Genomic DNA, 20,996 nt, shown 5'->3' on the forward strand with positions numbered 1-20,996 from the left:
AGGTGCTGAATAATATGTTGTTGCCTATCCACAGTTTATTTATCTATTCACCCACTGAAACACATCTTGTTTGCTTCCAAGTTTTAGCAACGATGAATAAAGCAGCTATAAACATCGATGTGCACATTTGTGTGTGGACATACGTTTTCAGCTCCTTTGGTAAATACCAAGGAGCATGACTGCTGGATCACGTGGTAGGAATATGTTTAGTTTTGTAAGAAACTGCCAAACTGTCTTCCAAAGTGGCTGGACCATTTTACATTCCCACTAGCAATGAACGAGAGTTCCTGTTGCTCTACATCCTCTCGGCATTTAATGATGTCAAGTGGTGTCTAGAGTTTGGCCATTCTGATAGGTGTATAGTGGTATCTCATTGTTTTTATTTGCTTTTCCCTGATGACATATGATATGGAGCATCTTTTCATAAGCTTATTTGCCATCTGTATATCTTTGCTGCTTGGATGTCTATTAAGGTCTTTGGCCCATTTTTAAAAATCAAGTTGTTTACTTATTGTTGGGTTTTAAGAGTTCTTCATATATTTTGGATACCAGTCCTTTATCAGACATGTCTTTTGCAAATATTTGCTCCCAATCTGTGCCTTGTCTTTTTATTCTCTTTACAGTGCAATTTGAAGAGCAGAAAATTTTGATTTTAATAAAGCCTAGCTTATCAATTCTTTCTTTCATGAAATGTGCCTTTGGTGTTGTTTTAAAAATGTTTTTGCCACACTCAAGGTCATCTAGGTTTTCTCCTTTGTTATCTTCTAGGAGTTTTATAGTTTTGCATTTTATTTTAGGTCTATGATCCATTTTGTGCTGATTTTTGTGAAGGGTATAAGGTCTGTGTCTAGATTCATTTTTTTGCATGTGGATGTCCAGTTGTTCCAGCACCATTTGTTGCAAAGACTATCTTTTATCCATTGTGTTGCCTTTGCTCCTTTGTCAGAGATCAATTTGGTATATTTATGTGGTTCTATTTCTAGACTCTCTGTTCTGTTCCATTGATCTATTCTTTGCCAATAACACACACTGTTACTGTAGCTTTATAATAAGTCTTGAAATTGGATAATGTCAGTCCTCCCATTTTGTTCTTTTCCTTCAATATTGTGTTGTTATTCTGGGTCTTTTATTTCTCCATTTAAACTTAAGAATCGGTTTGTTGATATCCACAAAATAACTTGCTGGGATGTTGACTGTGATTGCATTGAATATGTAGATTAAGTTGGGAGGAACTGACACCCTAGCAATATTCAATCTTTCTATCCACGAACATGGAATATCTCTCCGTTTATTTAGTTCTTTGATTTTGCTGATTAGAGTTTTATAGTTTTTCACATAGGATCTTGTACATAGTTTGTTAGATTTATACCTAAGTATTTCATTTTTGGGTGCCATTGTAAATGGTATCGTGTTTTTTAATTTCAAATTCCACTTATTTGTTGCTGGTATATAGGAAAACAATTGACTATTGTATATTAATCTTGTATCCTGCAACTTTGCTATAGTCATTTATTAGTTCTAGTTTTTCTGTTGATTCTTTTGGATTTTCTACATATTCAGTCATGTCATCTGAAATAAAGATAGTTTTATTTCTTCCTTCCCAATCTGTATACCTTTTATTTCCTTTTCTTGTCTTGTTTCCTTAGCTGAGATTTTCAGTACAATTTTGAAAAGGCGTGGAGAAAGGAGACATCCTTGCCTTGTTCTCATCTTAGTGGAAAAACTTTAGGTTTCTCACCATTAAGCATGATGTTAGCTGTAAGTTTTTTATGGCTATTCATTATCAAGATGAGGAAGTACCCCTCTATTTCTAGTTTACTGAGAGTTTTTACCATGAATGGGCAATGGATTTGTAAAAGGGTTTTTCTGCATCTATTGATATAATCATATGATTTTTCTTTTTTGGCTTGTTGATGTGATGGATTATATTAATTGATTTTTTAATATCAAACCAATCTTACACACCTGGAATAAATCCCACTTTGTCATGGCCCATAATCATTTTTATGCATTGTTGGATTATACTTGTTAATGTTTTTTTGAAGTTTTTCCCGTCTATGTTCATGAGAGAGAGATATTGGTCTGTAGTTTTCTTTTCTTGTAATATCTTTGTCTGGTTTGGGTATTAGGTTAATGCTGGCTTCATAGAATGAGTTAGGCAGTATTTCCTCTGTTTCTGTCTTCTGAAAGAGATAGAGAATTGGTATAATTTCTTTCTTAAATGTTTGTAAGAATTCACCAGTGAAACCATTTGGGCCTGGTGCTTTCTGTTTTGGAAGGTTATTAATTATAGATTCAGTTTATTTAATAGATATAGGCCTGTTCAGATTGTTTATTTTTTTTTTACATGAATTTTGGCAGATTGTGTCCTTCAGGATTTGGTCCATTTCATCTAGGTTATCAAATTTGTGGGCATCGAGTTGTTCATAATACTTATCACTCTTTCACTGTCCATACAATCTGTAGTGATATCCCTTCTTTCACTTCTGATATTAGTAATTTATGTCTTCTCTTTTTTTCTTGGTTAGCCTGGCCACAGGTTAGGTTTATTGATTTAACTGATCTTTTTAAAGAACCAATTTTTGCTTTATTGATTTTTCTCTCTTGATTTCCTGTTTTCAATTTCATTGATTTCTGCTTGAATTCTTATTATTTCTTTTCACTTGGGATTTAATTTGCTCTTCTTTCTAGTTTCTTAAAGTGGAAGCTTAGATTATTGATTTTAGGTATTTCTTTTCTTGTATATGCATTCAATGTCATAAATTTCCCTCTAAACACTGCTTTCACTGCATACGACCAATATTGATAAGTTGTGTTTTCATTTTCATTTAGTTCAAAATATTTTAAAATTTTCTTGAGATTTCTCCTTCAACCCATGTGTTATTTAAAAGTGTGTTGTTTAACCTCTATGTATCTTAGGATTTTCCATTTATCTTTCTTTTGTTGATTTCTAGCTTAACTCCATTGTTTTCTGATAGTAGACATTGTATGATTCATATCCTCTAAATTTGTTAAGGTATGTTTTATGGCCCAGGATGTCCTCTATCTTGGTGAGTGTTCCATGTGAGCTTGAGAAGAATATGTATTCTGTTCTTGTTGAATGAGGTGGACTATTGATGTTGATTGTATCCAGATGATGGCCGGTGTGTTGAGTTCAATTATGTTCTTAGTGATTTTCTGCCAGCTGGATCTATCCATTCCTGATGGAGGGGTATTGAAGTCCCCAACTAGAATACTGGATTCATATATTTCTCCTTGCACTTCTATCGGTTTTTGCCTCACGTGGTTTGACCCTGTGTTGTTAGGGTTATACATGTTAAGGATTGTGTCTTCTTGAAAAATTGACCCCCTTGTCATTATGCAATGCCCCGCTTTATCCCTGATAAATTTCCTTGCTTTGAAGTCTGCTCTGAGATTAATGTAGTTACTCTGGTTTCTTTTGATTAGTGTTAGCATCGTATATCTTTCTCTATTTGTTTACTTTTAGTCCATATGTGTTTTATATTTAAAGTGTTTCTTGTAGACAACGTTTAGTTGGGTCTTGTTCTTTGATCTATTCTGACAATCTGTCTTTTAATTGGTTCATTTTGGCCATTAATGCTCAAAGTGATTATTGATATATGTGGATTAACATCTACCATATTAGCTGCTGCTTTGAGTTGTTGTCCTTGCTCTTTGTTCCTATTTTTGTCTTCCACTCTTTTTCTGCCTTTTTTTTTTTCTGCTTTATCTTCCCAACACCCCCCCCCTCCCCCCCCCGTACACAGTTGTATATCCTAGTTGCAGGTCCTTCCAGTTGTGGGATGTGGGACGCTGCCTCAACGTAGGCTGACGAGCGGTGCCATGTCCACGCCCAGGATCCGAACCCTGGGCTGTCGCAGCGGAGCGCACGAACTTAACCACTTGGCCACGGAGCCGGCCCCTCCTTTTGTTGTTTTAATTGAGTATTATATATGATTCTATTTTCTCTCCTTTCTTAGCACATCAATTATACTTCTTTTTTTAACTTTTTTTAGTGGTTCCCCTAGAATTTGCAATATACACTTACAACTAATATGAGTCCACTCTCAACATTATATTGTTTCATGGATAGTGTATTTTAAATAACAAAATAATCCTAATTCCTCTCTCCTGACCCTTGTATCATTCCTGTTGTTCATTTCACTTGCTTATAAGCATACATAATTGAACACATTATTGCTATGGTTATTTTAAGGAAACAATTATCTGTTAGATCAATTGAGAGTATAAAAGAGTTCATATTTTGCCTTCCCTTATTTCTTCTCTGATGCTCTTCCTTTCTTCATGTTGATCTGAATTTATGACATAAAATTTTCCTTCTCTCTGCAGAACTTTTTTTTTTTAAACATTTCTTACGAGGCAAGTCTACTGGAAACAAATTCCGTGAATTTTCACTTGTCTGAGAAAGTATTTTTCCTTCACTTTTGAAGGATAATTTCACAGAATACAGAATTCTAGATTGGTGGGTTTTTTTCTCTCAACACTAAATGTTTCACTCCATTCTCTTCTTGTTTGCATGATTTCTGAGAAGTCAGATGTAATTCTTATCTTTTTTCTGTATAGGTAGGTGTTTTTTCCTCTGGTTTCTTTCAGAATTTTTTCTTTATCTTTGATTTTCTGTCAATTGAATATGATATGCCTGAGTGTAGTTTTAGGAGGGCATTTATCCTGTTTGGAGTTCTCTGATCTTCTTGAATCTGTGGTTTGGTGTCTGACATTAATTTGGGGAAATTCTCAGTCATTTCTGTTTCAAATATTTCTTCTATTTCTTTCCCTCTTTCTTCTCCTTCTGATATTTCCATTATGCATATGTTACACCTTTTGTAGTTGTCCCATAGTCCTTGAATATTCTGTTCTGGTTTTTCAGATCTTTATTCTCTTTATTCTTTATCTCTTTATGGTCTTTATTCTCTTTGCTATTCAGTTTTGGAGGTTTCTATTGGTATATCAAGCTCAGAGCATCTTTCCTCAGCCATGTCCAGTCTACTAATGAGCCCACCAAAGGCATTCTTTATTTCTACACAGTGCTTTTCATCTGTAGTCTTTCAGTTTTAGAATTTAGGTTCTTCCTTAGAATTTCCAGGTCTTTGTTTATATTGCTCATCTGTTCTTGCAGATGCCTACTTTATCCATTAGAGTGCTTAGCATAGTAAACATAATTGTTTTCAATTCCTGTTCTGATATTTCCAACATTTCTGCCATGTCTGTTTCTAAGGTTTGCTCCGTCTCTTCAAACTGTTCTTTTTGCCTCTTAGTATGTCCTGTAATTTTTTTTTAATAGCTGGACATGACGTATCAGGTAAAATGAACTACTGTAAATAGGCCTGTAGTAATGTGGTGATAAGGTATGGGGGAAGGGAAGCATTCTATAATCCTATGATCAGGGCTCCATCTTTTAGTGAGTCTCTGTCTCTGGACTGTGAACTTCACAAACGCTTCTCTTTTTTCCCTCCCCACCCCAGGTGGAAAGGATGGCTTGAGTGGTCTGGAGGTGGGTATTTCTCTTCTCCCACGTGGTAGACCAGAAGAGGCTGGAGCTGGATATTTTCTTTCTCTCGTGAGGAAGGCTAGAGCTGGCTGGAGTTGTGCATTTCCCATCCAGGTCAGTTAGGCTCTGATAAAACTCTAGCAGCTTAGACTCTGGTCAAATGGTTTCTCCTGAGGGCAGAAATTTTTATGAAGAACAGAGTCCTCTGGCATAGTTCAAAATGATTCCTTTCTGCTTCTCCTGATGGAAGCATAGGGGATTTTTCTATGATTGTTACTGTAAGAACCTGGTTAAAGTCCTAGAGGTAAAACTCACAGAAGTGAGGGGGTTCCCCTATGTCTGGGTCCCTATGGAGTTTTTACTCTCAGATTTGTCCTCTCTGAGCCTCCAGCAATTTGTCAATTACAGCTCTTACTTTCCTACTCAAGCACTGGTTTCTTTAGAGATTTCAGCTCGGAGTGTCTGCTCCAGCAGTTGTGATTCTCTGAATTCCCTTGTCAATCTCTCCAATTTCAGAGGCGGCAGTTTGCACCGTGACCTCACTTTTGCGGATCTAAGAAGAGTTGTTGATGTTTCAATTTGTTCTGCTTTTTACTTGTTAGAATGAAGAGGTGACTTCCAAGCCCCTTACGTGCTGAACTAGAAACTGGAAGTCTTGAATTCTCTTATAGTACACTGATTGCTTAACATCGTTTCCCATTTCAGCTTGCTATATATTTAAATGTAACTTTTTTGGAGGAGGGAGCTTTGTGATTCTTATCCTGCTTTATTATTATTTTTTTAATTTAGATTTAATTCACAGATCATAAAATTTATCTTTTTAAAGTATACAATTCAGTGTCTTTTAGTACATTTGCAGAGTTGTGCAACCATCACCACTATCTAATTCCAGAATATTTTTCTCACCCCCAGAAGAAATCCCTTTAGCAGTCATTCCATGTTCTTCTCTACTCCCAGACCCTGGCAACCATTAATCTACTTTCTGTCTTTGGATTTGTCTATTTTGGACATTTCATATAAACAGAATCATAAAATATGTGTGACTTGTGTGTAGATTATTAGACTTGGCAGAATGTTTTCATCAATGTTGTGGCATGTTCATCCATGTTGTATCATGAATTAGTATTTCATTCCTTTTTGTGGCTAAATATTCTATTGTATGGATATACCATATTTATCTGTTTATCAGTTGATTGAAATTTGGATTGTTTCAACTTTTTGGCTGTTAACGAATATTGCTGCTATGAATATTTATACAAGTTTTGGTGTGAACATACCTTTTAATTTCTCTTTGGTATATACCCAGGGAATGGAATTGCTGAGTCATATGATAATTCTATGTTTGAATTTTGAGTAACTATAACTGTTTTCCAAAGCAGCTGCATCTTTTTACATTCCCACCAGCAATGTATGAGGGTTCCAATTTCTCCATGTCCTTGCCAACATTTGTTATTGTCTCTCTTTCCAATTAGAGCCACCCTAGAGAATGTGAGTAATATCTCATTGTGGTTTTGACTAGCACTTCCCTAATGACTAATGACACTGAACGTCTTTTTATGCATGTATTGGACATTTGTATATTTTCTTTGGAGAAATATCTGTTCAGATTCTTTGCCCATTTTTTTAATGGATTGTCTTATTGATGATTTGTTAAGAGTTTTTTATATATTCTGGTTACTAGACTCTCATCAGATATATGATTTGTTGTTCTGTGGATTGTCTTTTCACCTTCTTGGTAGTGTCTTTTGGAGTATAAAACTTTCTAATTTTAATGAAGTCCAATTTATCTATTTTTTTCTCTTGTTGCTTGTGCTGTTGATGTCATATATATGAAACTGTTGTCTAATCCAAGGTCACAGAAGTTACATCTATGTTTTTGTCTAAGAGTTTTATAGTTTTACCTCTTACTTTTAGGTCTCTGTTTCATTTTGAGTAAATTTTTTTATGTTGTGTGAGACAGATGTCCAACCTCATTCTTTTGCATGTGGGCATCCAACTGTCACACTGGGTGAGCTCTGAGTCAGGTCAAGTAAAGACATCTTTGTGACTGCGGTCTTTCAGGGAATGGCCAGACAGGTCAAATAATGACAATTCTTGGGGAATGAGGAGTTTACCCAGTGGCCGCCAGGCTGCTGGTTCTCACCATGATCATGGAGTGCTGGTTTTCCAGGCTACTACAGAGCTGAAGAGTGGGGGACGGGAATAGAGCAAGTCAAAATGCCACAAAACTCACTGTACTTACTGAGATCCAGTCTCTTGTCTTGAATAAATGCTCCCTGGATGGTTGGTTAATTTCCAGAGTTCTAAAAAAGTTGATTCTGGCAAGTTTCACTGGTATTCTCATTGCTTTTATGGAGGAGAGGTTTTTCAGAAGTCCTTAGTCTGCTGTTTCACTGATGTCACCTCTGTGCTATTTTTTTTTAATCACATTCTCACTATTTTCTCATCTCTCAGTCATATTTACTGTTTCATTGAGTCACTGTCCCCCAAACCCTGGAGATCAGAACCTGTATCCTCCTTATCCAGTCTTTTGACATTCTCCCTGGGCCTATAGCACGGCTTTTATAACAGAACATTCTGGATTGGATTCACTGTTTTCTAGATACAGTGCCTTGTTCTATCTTGCTTTGTCCCTCTTTTTTTCTGTTAACATTGTCAAGTAATTTCCTAAGAAAATGGTATGTGAGAAGAGAATAGGTATGTATTCTTGCATTTGTGAAATGTCTTGTTCTCGCTTTCACTCATTTTTTTTTCTTTTTTTGGTGAGGAAGATTGACCCTGAGCTAACATCTGTTGCCAATCTTCCTCTTTTTCTTTTTTTCCTCTGCAAAGCCCCAGGACATAGTTATACATCCTAGTTGTAAGTCACTCTAGTTCTGTGTGGGATGCTGTCACAGTGTTGCTTGATGAGTGGTGTGTTGGTCTATGCCTAGGATCTGAACCTGCAAACCCTGGGCCACTGGAGCAGAGTGCATGAACTTAACCACTACACCACAATGCCAACCCCATTGCCTTCACTCTTGATTGATAGTTTGGCTAAGTATTGAATTTTGGGTTTAAAACTTTTCCTCAAAATTTGAGAGCATTGACCCTTTGTGTTTCTCTCTCTTATCTATTGCCACAAAAACGATGCATAACAAAGTACCTGAAATGTGGTAGCTTACACAAGTCTAACCATTTACTGTTACTGCCAATTCTATGAGTTGTTTGGGTAATTCTTTTGGTCTCAGTAAAGGTGCTTATGAGTCTATGGTGAGCTGAGAGTGGCTACCAGACTGCTGATTTTTTTTCTTTTTGATGAGGAAGATGGGCCCTGAGCTAACATCTGTTGCCAATCTTCATCTTTTTGCTTGAGGAAGGTGGTCCCTGAGCTAACATCTGTGCCAATTTTCCTCTACTTTGTATATGGGATGCCCCCACAGCATGGCCTGATGTGTGGTATGTAGGTCTGTGCCCAGGATCCGACCCCATGAACCCTGGGCCACTGCAGTGGAGTTCGTGAACTGCTATGCCACTGGGCCGGCCCCTAATTGTTATTTTTTGTCTTTGTTTTGCTTTTTTTGGTGGGGGGGGAGGGAAGAGTCTTTCTCTTTTGCAGTGTTGGCTCTCCTCATATATGTACCTGATAGTCCTCGGTTGTTCATTTATATTCATGATTAAAGTATAGGATAACTAATATGTGCCTCCTTTATCATTTTATGAATAGCTTTATTTTCTAGTTAAATGTCTTCCCTGAATGGAAATTCTTGTCAAGAGTCTGGTGGAGTGAGGCGTTTTCATCGGCTGCCTCGCTTTGACAGTGGGGGATGGGGTACGGACAGAGCTGTGGGATGGGACAGCCCCTACTCCAGCAGTAGAGAGCCTCTTGTCCTCTCCATTTGGACACTTTACTGCTTCGTAGCGTCAAGTCTTTCTGTCTCTCAGATCTCGAACTAGATTGCAGGGTAGGAACTCTATTATATTCATAATCTGCCTCACAAATCCTGCCTTGCACAATATAATTACTTAATAAAATTGATTGATTAACTTGTTTTCAGAAGACTTTAATATTTGAGCAAACTTCCTCTTTCTGCCAGAAAATGTTACTGATCTTACTTGTAAGGAAGAAGCTCACTTCCGGTTTTCTCCAACTTGTTTTCCTTACTAGGATCCTCTAAGTAGTTTAGACAATTCCCATTCCAATAACTAGATTTATTTTGCAACTTCAGAGTTTCCTGGGATTTCCCATACAGTCATAGACATCTGCAAGATAATCTGGGAAAATTTTCAAGTCAAACAGAAGAAGTACAAGAACATCTAACTGAAATCCTCATTGTTTCTGACGGTGCTGAGTCTACTGAACGTTGTTCTTCCTTTTAACTAGACGTGGGATTTAAGAGAAGGTAGAGATTGAATTTTATTGATGAAAAAATTGTTTGAATCCCTACATCACATATACCCTTGGACACCTTAAAATCTATGTTTTCTAAGTTGTTTCTCTTTTTGGTAAAGTTTATTTTGGAAAATTTCCATAATACGCAAATGTAGAGAGTATTATCATTAACTTATATATCCATCACTCAGAATTAGCAAATGTTCCCCAATTTGGTTGAATCTACCCCCTGCTGCTTTTTTTCTTCTGGAGTATTTTAAAGCAATTTTTAGTCATCATTTCATTTCACTTGTATTTTTTTTTTCCTAATCACTATGCGGTTATCAAATGTAACAAAATTAAAATTCCTTAATGTCATCTAATATGCATATTTAAAATTCCTGGTATCTCGAAAATGTCTTTTTGATTTTTTAGAATTAGGATTCAAAAAAGACACATACACTGCGTTTGGTGATTGTGTGAGTTTCCTGTCAGAGTTCTTCCTGCCCCTTTTTCCCTGTCACTGTTGTGTTAGAGCGTTGGGTCTCTCTTTTTCTTTTTTTTGCCTCAGGACTCCTTTACACTCTTAAAAATTATGGAAGACTCCAAAGAGCTTTAATGAAAGTTATTTCACTTAAAAGAAAACCCATTGCATGTTGACATAATTAAAATATTTTTGTGAAAAACAATTAATTTTCCAGAACAGAACAGATTTAGTGAGAAGTGTAGCACTGTTTTGTACTTTTGCAAATCTCTGATGTCTGGCTTACCAGAAGGCAGCTAGCTTCCATGTCTGCTGCTGCATTCAGACTATTGCTTTATGTTGTTTTGACTGACGTATATGAAGGAAATCCAGCCGCATACGGTTATGAAGTCTGGTAGCTTTTGAAGAACTCCACAGTGTACTTGTCAGAAAATAAAAGTGCAAAAGGCAAATAATATGTTAGTGTTATTCTAGAACAGGTCTTGGGGACCCTGGGTGGGCTTCTGCTCCTCAGGCTGAGCCGCCACGGCTCTCCCATCACAGGGGGATGCTCGTCCTGCTCTGCCCCATCGAATGGCTTTAGGACTGAAGAGTTGGGGAAGAAGCTAGAGCAGGGCAATACAAAAACCTTGAACTTTCCTTAGAAGTATTGAGATTGGTTGTGGTATTGATGTGTTAATTCTGAAACTGTTTTGTGTGAGAAAGTATATGAATAAAAATATTGATGTTGGGAACAAAGGTTCCTGCTGTAGGTAAAAGGAAAGGAAAATATGGAATGGGAAAGGTGAGGAAGAATCTTGTGTTAATGGATTTGAATAGGAGATATTAGTATGAATATCTCCTATCTCTGTAAATTCATATCAGTATGAATTTATGATGTTTAAAAATACATATTTTTTATTCTCTCCAATAGAAAGGCCTGGAAACAAAAGCGCCACAGGAGCGATGAATTCACTTGGTGCGCAGGTCTTGCCATCTGCATTCCTTCTTTGGAGAAATGCCTGATTACAGTCCTGGGAATGCAGGGCACAGGTGAGCCTTGAACCCCTTGAGGTGCCAGCAAGCTAAGGTATGCACAATGAAGATGGGACCCCAAAGGGTATGGGAGCTGCCTGGAGAGGGTCCCACTGGACTTAAACTATTTTTGTTTTACCATTACTTAGATATTTAATATTTGTACCTATTTAGGAACTCCTTGTTTCTGTTGTTCTTATACAATTTTAAAAGTAAAACAAATTTACAAATAAGCAAATAACATTATAAAATCAAATGCAATTAAAATGATTTGTTTTAATATGCATATTTTGTTGAAACTAAATTACCTTTTATTAGGTGTAATATGTTTACTTTGTGTGTTTGAACTTCAATCCTACAATGAAGAGAATGCCTGCTTATATAAGTATGTTGTACAGACTATCACTAATCATTTCAAGGCTTTGTTTGCTAGTTCACCATAACGAGACTTCACCCTCAAAACTCTACCAATGAGAGACTGGCCCCATGGCCTAGTGGTTAAGTTTGGTGCACTCCGCTTCAGCGTCCCGGGTTAGGTTTGTGGGTCAGACCCCAGGCGTGGACCTATACTACTCATCAGTGGCCATGCTGTGGTAGCAACCCATGTAAAAAATAGAGGAAGATTGGCAACAGATGTTAGCTCAGGGCTAATCTCCCTCAGCAAAAAACAAAACAAAACAAAACCAAGAAAACTCTACCAAGGAATAATCCTAAATGCCATTCTCAATGATGTATCACTTTAACCCTAAAGCTTCCATTTTATTCAAGATAAGGTTATCATTGTGTTGTTATGGAATTCTACATTACAGTGGCATCTAATCTAATTACTAGGCAAGAAAAATATCTGAAGTTTTCAATTTTTGCAGATGTTGAAAAATAATAATAGTTTAAACACTGAGTGTGATCTCAGACTAAGATCCGTCCATAAATACTGGCAGTGATTTGTGCACCCCATTTAAAAATGACACGACTGTAAGTCAGGTTTCCTTTTTCCTTTTCTTCATCCTTAACTAGAAATTTTGAACTGTGGAAAACTTCTTTTACAGAAAATTGGGTGTGATTTGTCCTTTGCTTGATGTGGGTACATTTATATACTAAGTCCACATTTATGCTATTTCTCATAATTTGTGATAATTAAATTAGTGCATTTCTCCACCAACCATGTTGCTTCAATGTTAATATCTTAAAGAGTCTGGTGGAGTGAGGCGTTTTCATTGGCTGCCTTGCTTTGACAGCAGGGGATGGGGTACAGACAGAGCTGTGGGATGGGATAGTCCCTACTCCAGTACATAGTGAGCCTCTTATCCTCTCCAACCTACATTTGGGCATTTTACTGTTTCATAGAGTCAAGTCTTCATGTCTCTCAAGATAGATTACAGGGTAGGAACTCTAATAATTCAGTCCAAATACAGTGCAGAACAGTTAGCTTGATGTTAGGTGGTACCAACCTAATAGCAGTTAGTTATGCTTATGCACACAGACAAAGTTAAATTCTGTGATTTGAGTGTTCATTGGTGCTCCCATGATTGTCATACTTGGGGACACATGATTTAACTTTGAAGTGGCTTTTTAGGTGATGCAGAATACATTCACATAAATTTTTAAATTGTCAAATAAAAAATGTAAGGTTTAAAAACTTTCCTAGAGCACTCATAGCCCACAATATCCTTACTACTCACACACACACACACACACACACACTCGCTTACTCTGGAACGACACTTTTGGAGACACCCAATTGATGTGGATTTGGAACCATGTTTGGGAAAGGTTTTAATTGGTTCTGTTTCCTCATGGGCATAATCCAGCCCCCCAATTAATTTGATAGAAACACTTCCAATTGAGCTTTATTCACTAACTTTCTGTATTTGCTAAAGTTTTTTTCCCTTATAAAGTCTGTTTCCAGTACTCATAGCACACTAAGCCTGTAGTTCACAAAGCTGTAAGCTACTTTCTAGCACAGCTGTATACTTCTAGTACCGCCAATTAAATTGTTTGTTCCAAAATCTGTTTATTCTAGTTGTCTTTTACTATACAATCTATGTTATAATTATATAATCTAATTAGACACTATATAAATCAATGAGATAAATATTGGAAGGAGAATTATTTCCATGCAACTAAGGTGAATGCCCTGGATGTTGATAAAAACATGGCACTGTGCTTGCTGCCTAAGTCGATGTGAATGGGACGGCTGAGCCTGGAGGCGGGGATCACGCTGGTCCAGAACGTGCCTTCACTCAGACTGCACGACAAGGCACGCTGTGTTCTTTCTTCCCCTGAGACTAATTGGAAATTTGAATGTGATACTGTGATAATTTTCCTTATATCTGAAGATTGGTAAATAACTGTAGTTAAAAATGTTTAAAGTACTAATAAATATTTGATTGTCCACATTAATCAACTTTTACTTTAAACAGCTGTCTACTAGTCCTGAGTATATCCTATAGTCCCTTTGCCTAAATCTTTAGTCCTAGCTGGAAAATAAATAGTGATCCTAAGATAGTTATTCAATTTTCTCAGATGAGCTTTTGTAACACGTCCTAGTCTTTGCTTTCTTTTCTTTTTTTAAAGAAGATGATGTATATCTGTTTGGTCCCTGAGAAGGGAAAGGAAGAAATTAGAAAAGACTCTACTGCAGTTATCCGAAAATGTTGTAGATGTCTATTGTTCTTTACTCACAATAGATGTACAATAAAGACTTGCCTAGTTCCAAGTGAGGAGAGCCAAAACATTTGTTTTTAAAATCTAAAAATGTTTAGGAATTCTTCAAATGTCTTTTTGAGGCTGGTCTTTGAATATCTGTATTCCTGTCTCCTCATGTTTTCTGACTTGTGCTGGAGTGACCTGTCTGAATGAGGGGTGATCCGGTTATATGCTTATGGCAATTGAAGCTGCTCTTGACTAAGGACCCAAAAGAAATGGTTGTGTGATGTCTACGAGTCCATAACCTGACTTGTCTCCTCTATGGGCTCATGCAGCTCTGACCAACACCTATGTAGCTATTTAAAGATGTGCTGACCTGTGGCCTGCTTATCTAAGTAACAGAAAGTTCTGCAGACCAATAGCTGAGATCTTTTAACAATTCTTAAACAATACTGGAGAGATTTTATCTTTGAAAAATAAATACATACATGACTCACCATGTGCAAATGCAAGGTACTTTTTCCTCATGTTGGAAATCAGTGGAGTTCCTCTAACTCTTTAATTTACTTTTCATAGGCTATAATATCACAGTTTTGAAAATTCCCAATAACCCAGATTACAGCACAGCTGCACAGTTTGGAAAGCAGCTGCCTGACTAGGGTGGATCTTGTTCATGCTTATTTAAAAGGACGTTTGTTGTTATTTGACAAAATGAAGAACTTAATCAAGGAAAAAGCTTTTTATTCTGTCTCTCCCTTCTCTATATGCCACCTAATATTTTTTATTAGATGGCTTGTCAGATAATTACGAAGATTTGGTTAATGTTAAAATAAAAATACTTTAATACTTAGTTGGACAAATTGATGTTTTCTCTCCACCCCTCATCCCTTGCAAGTCAATTGATGCAACTAGAAACATATCTCTTTGCAATCAGCATAATTATTTTGTTGAATGCATTTTTTAGTGAGTCATTATGCCCACCTCCGAAAAGAGACTGAGTTAGAATTTTTTAAAGCCCCTTTTGTGTGATGTATATTTGAAAAATTAGACTTTATTTTTTAGAGCAGTTTTAGGTGTAGAGTTGAGTGGAAAGTATATTGAGTTCCCATATACCCCCTGCGCAGACACACGCACAATCTCCCTCACTATCAACAGCCGGCACTAGATGGTACATTTCTTACAACTGATGAACCTACATTGACAAATAATTATCACCCAACATCCACAGTCTTGGTGCTGTACATTCTGTGGGTTTGGACAAATGTATAATGGCATGCATGCACCAATATAGTATCAAACAGAAGATTTTCGCTGCCCTAAAAATCCTCTATGCTCTGCCTATTCATCCATCCATCCCCCTTCCTCCCGGCAACCACTGATCTTTTCACTGTCTCCATAGTTTCGCATTTTCCAGAAGGACATATCATTGGAATCATACACTATGGAGCCTTTTCAGATTGGCTTTTCACTTAGTAATATGCATTTAAGTTTCCTCTATGTCTTTAAGTGGCTTGATAGCGCATTTCTTTTTAGCATTGAATCATATTCCATTGTCTGGATGGGCTGCAGTTTGTTTATCCATCCCCTTCTAAAGGACATCTTGGTTGCTTCCTAGATTTGGAAATTATGCATAAAGCTTTTTCACACATGTGTGTGCTGGTTTTTGGCTGGACCTAAGTTTTCAGCTCTTGTGGGTAAATACTAAGGAGCGACATTGCTGGACTATATGGTGAGAGTATGTTTAGTTTATAAGAAACCACTCAACTGTCTTCCAAAGTGGCTGTACCATTTTGTATTACCACCAGCAATGAATGAGAGTTACTGGTAAGATGTATTTTATTTTATTTTTTTAAAGATTGGTACCTGAATTAACATCTGTTGCCAATCTTCTTTTTTTTTCTTCTCCTTCTTCTCCCCAAAGCCCTCCAGTACATAGCTGTATATTCCAGTTGTAGGTCCTTCTGGCTCTGCTATGTGGGATGCTGCCTCAGCATGGCTTAATGAATGGTGCTAGGTCTGTGCCCAGGAACTGAACTGGAGAAACCCTGGGCCTCCGAAGTGGAGTGTGCAAACTTAAGCACTCAGCCACGGGGCCGGTCTCCAAGTCACTTAAAAGTGACTAGAAAAAACTAAAAAATAAAACTTGATTATTATAGCATATTAAAGAATCTTAAGTATAAAAGATGAATTTTCTACAGGAATAATGAGCCAGAAAAGGAAGTTTAGTGCTAGTGTTCACTCTGTCCTCAAAGTACAAGGCATTCCAAAATAGGTTAGTTCCCCACTAGACTGAGTACTAGGTAGGAGGCAAGCAGGAGTGCTCGGGGCTCCCGTCTTTTCTGATCTCAGCTCTTTCATTCATGGCCTTACAAATGAGTTCTGATGGTCCTGTGTCCCTCTCTCCCCTCAAGCCATCTGTTGCTTGGCTATTATGCTGTCAGAGTTCAGGGACGTTAGCTTCTCAGCCTGACTATGAGTACAATTTATGTACATGTCTAGTGTGTCTAAACTAGTTGGTGGGGTTGGGGCGGAGGAGATCCATTTCTTGGACCAATGGTATGTCTCCCTGAAACTTACTTTTTACATTGTTACAAGAGAAAGAAATGCAGCTATTGTTTCACAAGGTCAGCAGATGATTCTGAAAAACACAATTTTTTTTATGAGTTAATTTTTTTCTATTAAGGAAAATGGAAAAAACGGTAGGTAATTGTACATGTGTGAGTGACAGCATTTTCTCATCCCTTGTACCTTTGCCCAAATATGGTTACACCCTTTGTTACCTTTGCCTATAATCCTACTATTTCTCCAAACAGGTATCCTGTAATGTGGTTTACACATCCTGAATCTGTACAGCCTCATACCAAAGCTTGTAAGCGCTCCCCAACCCACACTGTTGTCTCCCCACCCCCATCACACCTTCTTCTCAAGACTTATCTTTCTTCCCACCACATATTCTACTAGTTACATTATATCACGGCCGTAGATTTAGCTGTCTAGTCTAAGTGGGCCCCAGAAGAATAGACCCTGTGTCTCCCTTACTCCCTCTTTCTTCAATGCTTAGCATCATGTGTGGCCCAGACACAGAGTAGGGGCCAAGATATTAGAATGGAGAATGTTTCCTGTGAGAGAAGAGCCTTCCGTATCTTCAAATGTGCATGTGCAGCCTGAGAGTGCGCTAGTAGGCGTACACACACATGGCCCTCATTATGTTCACTTTCTGTGACCACAGTAAAAATGCTAAATTTCTTCCTATGTGCAGTGTGTTAAACATCACAGCCTAACAAAATCTATACAACTATGTCTCCAAGTTTTCTTTGTTACGTTTGTTCTTGTGCGATAGGAAAAAAAGTGTAAGTGGACTTCTTGAATTAGTAGAAATGAACTAGAAAGTGGAAGCGCCAAGTTCCTAAAAATTTATCACTAATCTTAACATTTGAGAACTAGTGCAGCATCCCAGTAGTATGGTGGGAGTATTGTGCTAGGTTTAAGAGGGACCTGGGTGATCCCATGGTATGTAATCACTTAACTGAAGCAAATATACGAGGTTGACACTGAACATTAAAGTAAAACCTCTCGTGAAGCCTGTTGTTGAGACTGTAGACGGTTAACACCCGGGGGGCTCACGCCATTGCCTCGGGCAGCCTCTAGAGCCTGAGCCCACAGCGGTGTTACACCTATTTTTAGCAGGGAGTTCTATGACTATAAAATGATTTAAGGAAAAATTATGGCGTGCAGGAAGGAGTCTTAATATTTATATTAGGAATAATAAATAATTTTCCTATAAATTTATTAGTCAAAAATTTCCCCAAGTGTCTTGTTTATTTTCAGAGGCAAAGGAAGGAAGCTGGTGACCTTTCTGTATTCTCACATCAACAGCCACGAGGCATTTTAATTTAAGGGGAAACAAAATCTGTGACCTACTTTTAAACAATTGAGACTGATTAACCTTTGTTTAAATTCACCTAACTTAAAATAAACAGTCTGGAAATAAGCTCTAGGACATTTTTCAGTAGGAAGTGGAGAAAGTGGTCATGTGAAGACAAAGTGAGAAGAGATGTTAACTGCATAGATGCTGGTGTGAACTGTGGGAGTCTCATTTAAAAAGTTCTCTTGGCTGCTTACATAGAGATCTCATTCTCATCTCTACTGGTTTCAGCAATGCATGATTAAACAGAATCCTGACCAGTGTCGATAGTTTACACATGAATAACTTAACAAGAAAAATACCTACTGTTCTTTGTGGAAACTGGGGCTCCACCTTGCCTCCTTCCCTGAAGTGAAGTGAGTCAGTCAGAGTGTTGAATCCGGAACCCCTGGACAGGACTGATCTGAGAGGCTCTTTAACCAGAACCCTCCAGGACCTGAACTCCTATTGGGCGTGGAGTTTGATAGTGAGCGGCATTCTTCACAGGGTTCTAGTTGGCACAGTTTTGGGCCGTGGTGGTATACGGAGAGTCCTAGATCAGGAGCCAGGAGGCTTGACTTTTCTATTAACTAGTCTTGTGGCTTGGCGAGCTGTTTAACCTCTCTGTGCCTCAGTTTCTGTTGAAGAATAGAAAGGAGGGAAACCCGTCTTTGCCGGGGTAAAAACTGGATACGAACAAAATGTGCTTTAAGACATATACTTCTATAAAAACTCGAGTAGAATTAAGACATCAACATTGAAGAGGTTGGCTTAGGTGATGATGCTGTTCTGAATTCCTATGGCAACACAAACATACTAAGCTTTAGCTCTAAAAACTATTATATTCATCAATTGAATGCCCTTAGAGAATTATGCATTTTGTTGATAGAACATAGTGCATTTATAATTCTTTGAGGAATCTTTTAATTATTGGATGTGTATATTTAGTGCTTACAAATATCTAATTAATCTATTTGATGGTTAGCATTTTATATCACTAATATGATTGCTTTTCTGTTTCAGTTAGCCAAGATTAGTTTCAGTTCGGACCTAAGAACTCAGACTGTTGTAGATTGCCTTTTTTTTGTTTACCTTAACTTACTTATTCTAATTTTCCTTAGAAAATGTCATTTAACCAAAGCCTTTAAAGGCTTTTTGTCACAGATATTTCAGAGAATAGCTTTGTTTTAAATCTATTTGAAACTTATCAGAGACTTTTAAAATATAACTCAACAGCATATAATTACTTACTGGCACGCTGTTGATAAGGGAACCAATAATAGATTGGTTTAATCTGTTAAAGGAAGAGATGAGATTTGCATAAGAGAAAGTGGCAAAGAGAAGAAGGAAAAAATTATGGATACTTCAGAAACAACAAATTGTTTTCGTTTCCTTGGGGAAGATGTGGTTGAGTTGACAGTGAGCAGAGACCTTTTTCTGTTGCTCATGGATTCTCCAGAAGACCTTGGATGTTTCTCTGTTACGGGTTGCTCAGTCTTCCGTGTCATAGTGCCCTTTGCCAGCATCTCCATCTCAGCTCTGCTAGGTGTATTCCATTTCTCTTATCTCCGTTTTTCATGACTGATCACTTTTTTAATGCACAGCTGTGTTAGTTTCCTATTGCTCCTGTAACAAACTACCAAAAAATTAGTGGCTTGAAACAACACCAACTTATTTATTTCTTAAAATTGAGTTATAGCTCACATATAACATTATATTAGTTTCAGGTGTAAATGATCACCACAATAAGTCTAGTTAACATCCATTACCACACATAGTTACAAATTTCTTTTCTTACAATGAGAACTTTTAAGATCTACTTTCTCAGCAACTTTCAAATATACAATAGAGTATTATTAACTATAGTCACCATGCTGTACATTACACCCCCAGACTTATTTACTTTATAACCAGAAGTATGTGCCTTTTGACCCTCTTCATCCATTTCACTTGTCGCTCCGCACGCCCCCCACCCTGCCCTGGCAACCACCAAACTGTGTTCTGTGTGAGTTCAGCTTTGTTTGTTTTTTTCAAGGTTCCACAGATAAGTGAAATCATATGGTATTTGTCTTTCTCTGACTTATTTCACTTAGCACAATGCCCTCGAGCTCCATCCATGTTGTTGCAAATAGCAGGATTTCCTTCTTTCATGTGACTGAATATCATTCAGTATATGTACATTATATATATTGTATATATACACCACATGGTATATGTACACCACATTTTCTTTATCCATTCATCCATTGATGGACAATCAGGTTGTTTCCATATCTCAGCTATTATAAATAATGCTGCAATGAACCTAGGGGTGCATATATCCTTTCAAGTTAGTGTTTTTGTTTTCTTCAGATAAATACCTAGACATGGAATTGCTGGATCATATAGTAGTTCTGTTTTTAATTTTTTGAGGAACCTCCATATTGTTTTCCATAGTGGCTGCACCAATTTACATTCCCACCAACAGTGCATAAGTGTTCCCTTTTCTCCACATCCTCACCAACACTTGTTTGTTATCTCTTGTCTTTTTGATGACAACCATTCTAACAGGTGTGAGGGGATATTTCACTGTGGTATTGATTTGTATTTCTCTGATGATTAGTGATGTTGAGTACCTTTTCATGTACCTGTTGGCCAGTTGGATATTTTCTTTGGAAAAATGTTTATTCAGTTCATCTGCCCATTTTTAAACTGGATTGTTTATTTTTTTGCTATTGAGTTGTATGAGTTCTTTAAATATTTTAGATATTAACCCCTTATCAGATATATGATTTGCAAATACTTTCTTCCATTCTGTAGCTTCCCTTTTCATTTTGTTGATGGTTTGCTTCACTGTGCAAAAGCTTCTTAGTTTGATGTGATCTCACTTGTTTAGTTCTGCCTTTGTTTCTTGTGCTTTTGGTGTCAAATCCAAAAAATCATCACCAATTCCTGTACCAAGGAGCTTACCACCCATGTTTTCTTCTAGGGGTTTTATGTTTTCAGCTCTTACGTTCAAGTCTTTAATCCATTTTGAGTTCATTTTTTGGGTATGATGTAAGATAGTGGTCCAGTTTCATTCTTTTGCATGTGGTTGTCCAGTTTTATC

General features: G+C 37.2%; 1 long non-coding RNA gene across 2 annotated transcripts in view; it reads left to right on the top strand.

Moving 5' to 3' along the window:
• Positions 1–20,996, top strand: part of LOC139076924 (uncharacterized) — a 96,298-nt gene that overhangs the window by 44,538 nt on the left and 30,764 nt on the right. For both annotated transcript variants that reach the window (XR_011528980.1, XR_011528981.1), the window contains exon 5: positions 11,258–11,376. This is a non-coding gene — a long non-coding RNA (uncharacterized lncRNA). The remainder of the gene's footprint in view (positions 1–11,257; positions 11,377–20,996) is intronic.

The sequence above is a fragment of the Equus przewalskii genome, chromosome 18, assembly GCF_037783145.1.
Source record: "Equus przewalskii isolate Varuska chromosome 18, EquPr2, whole genome shotgun sequence".
NCBI classification, from domain to species: domain Eukaryota; kingdom Metazoa; phylum Chordata; class Mammalia; order Perissodactyla; family Equidae; genus Equus; species Equus przewalskii.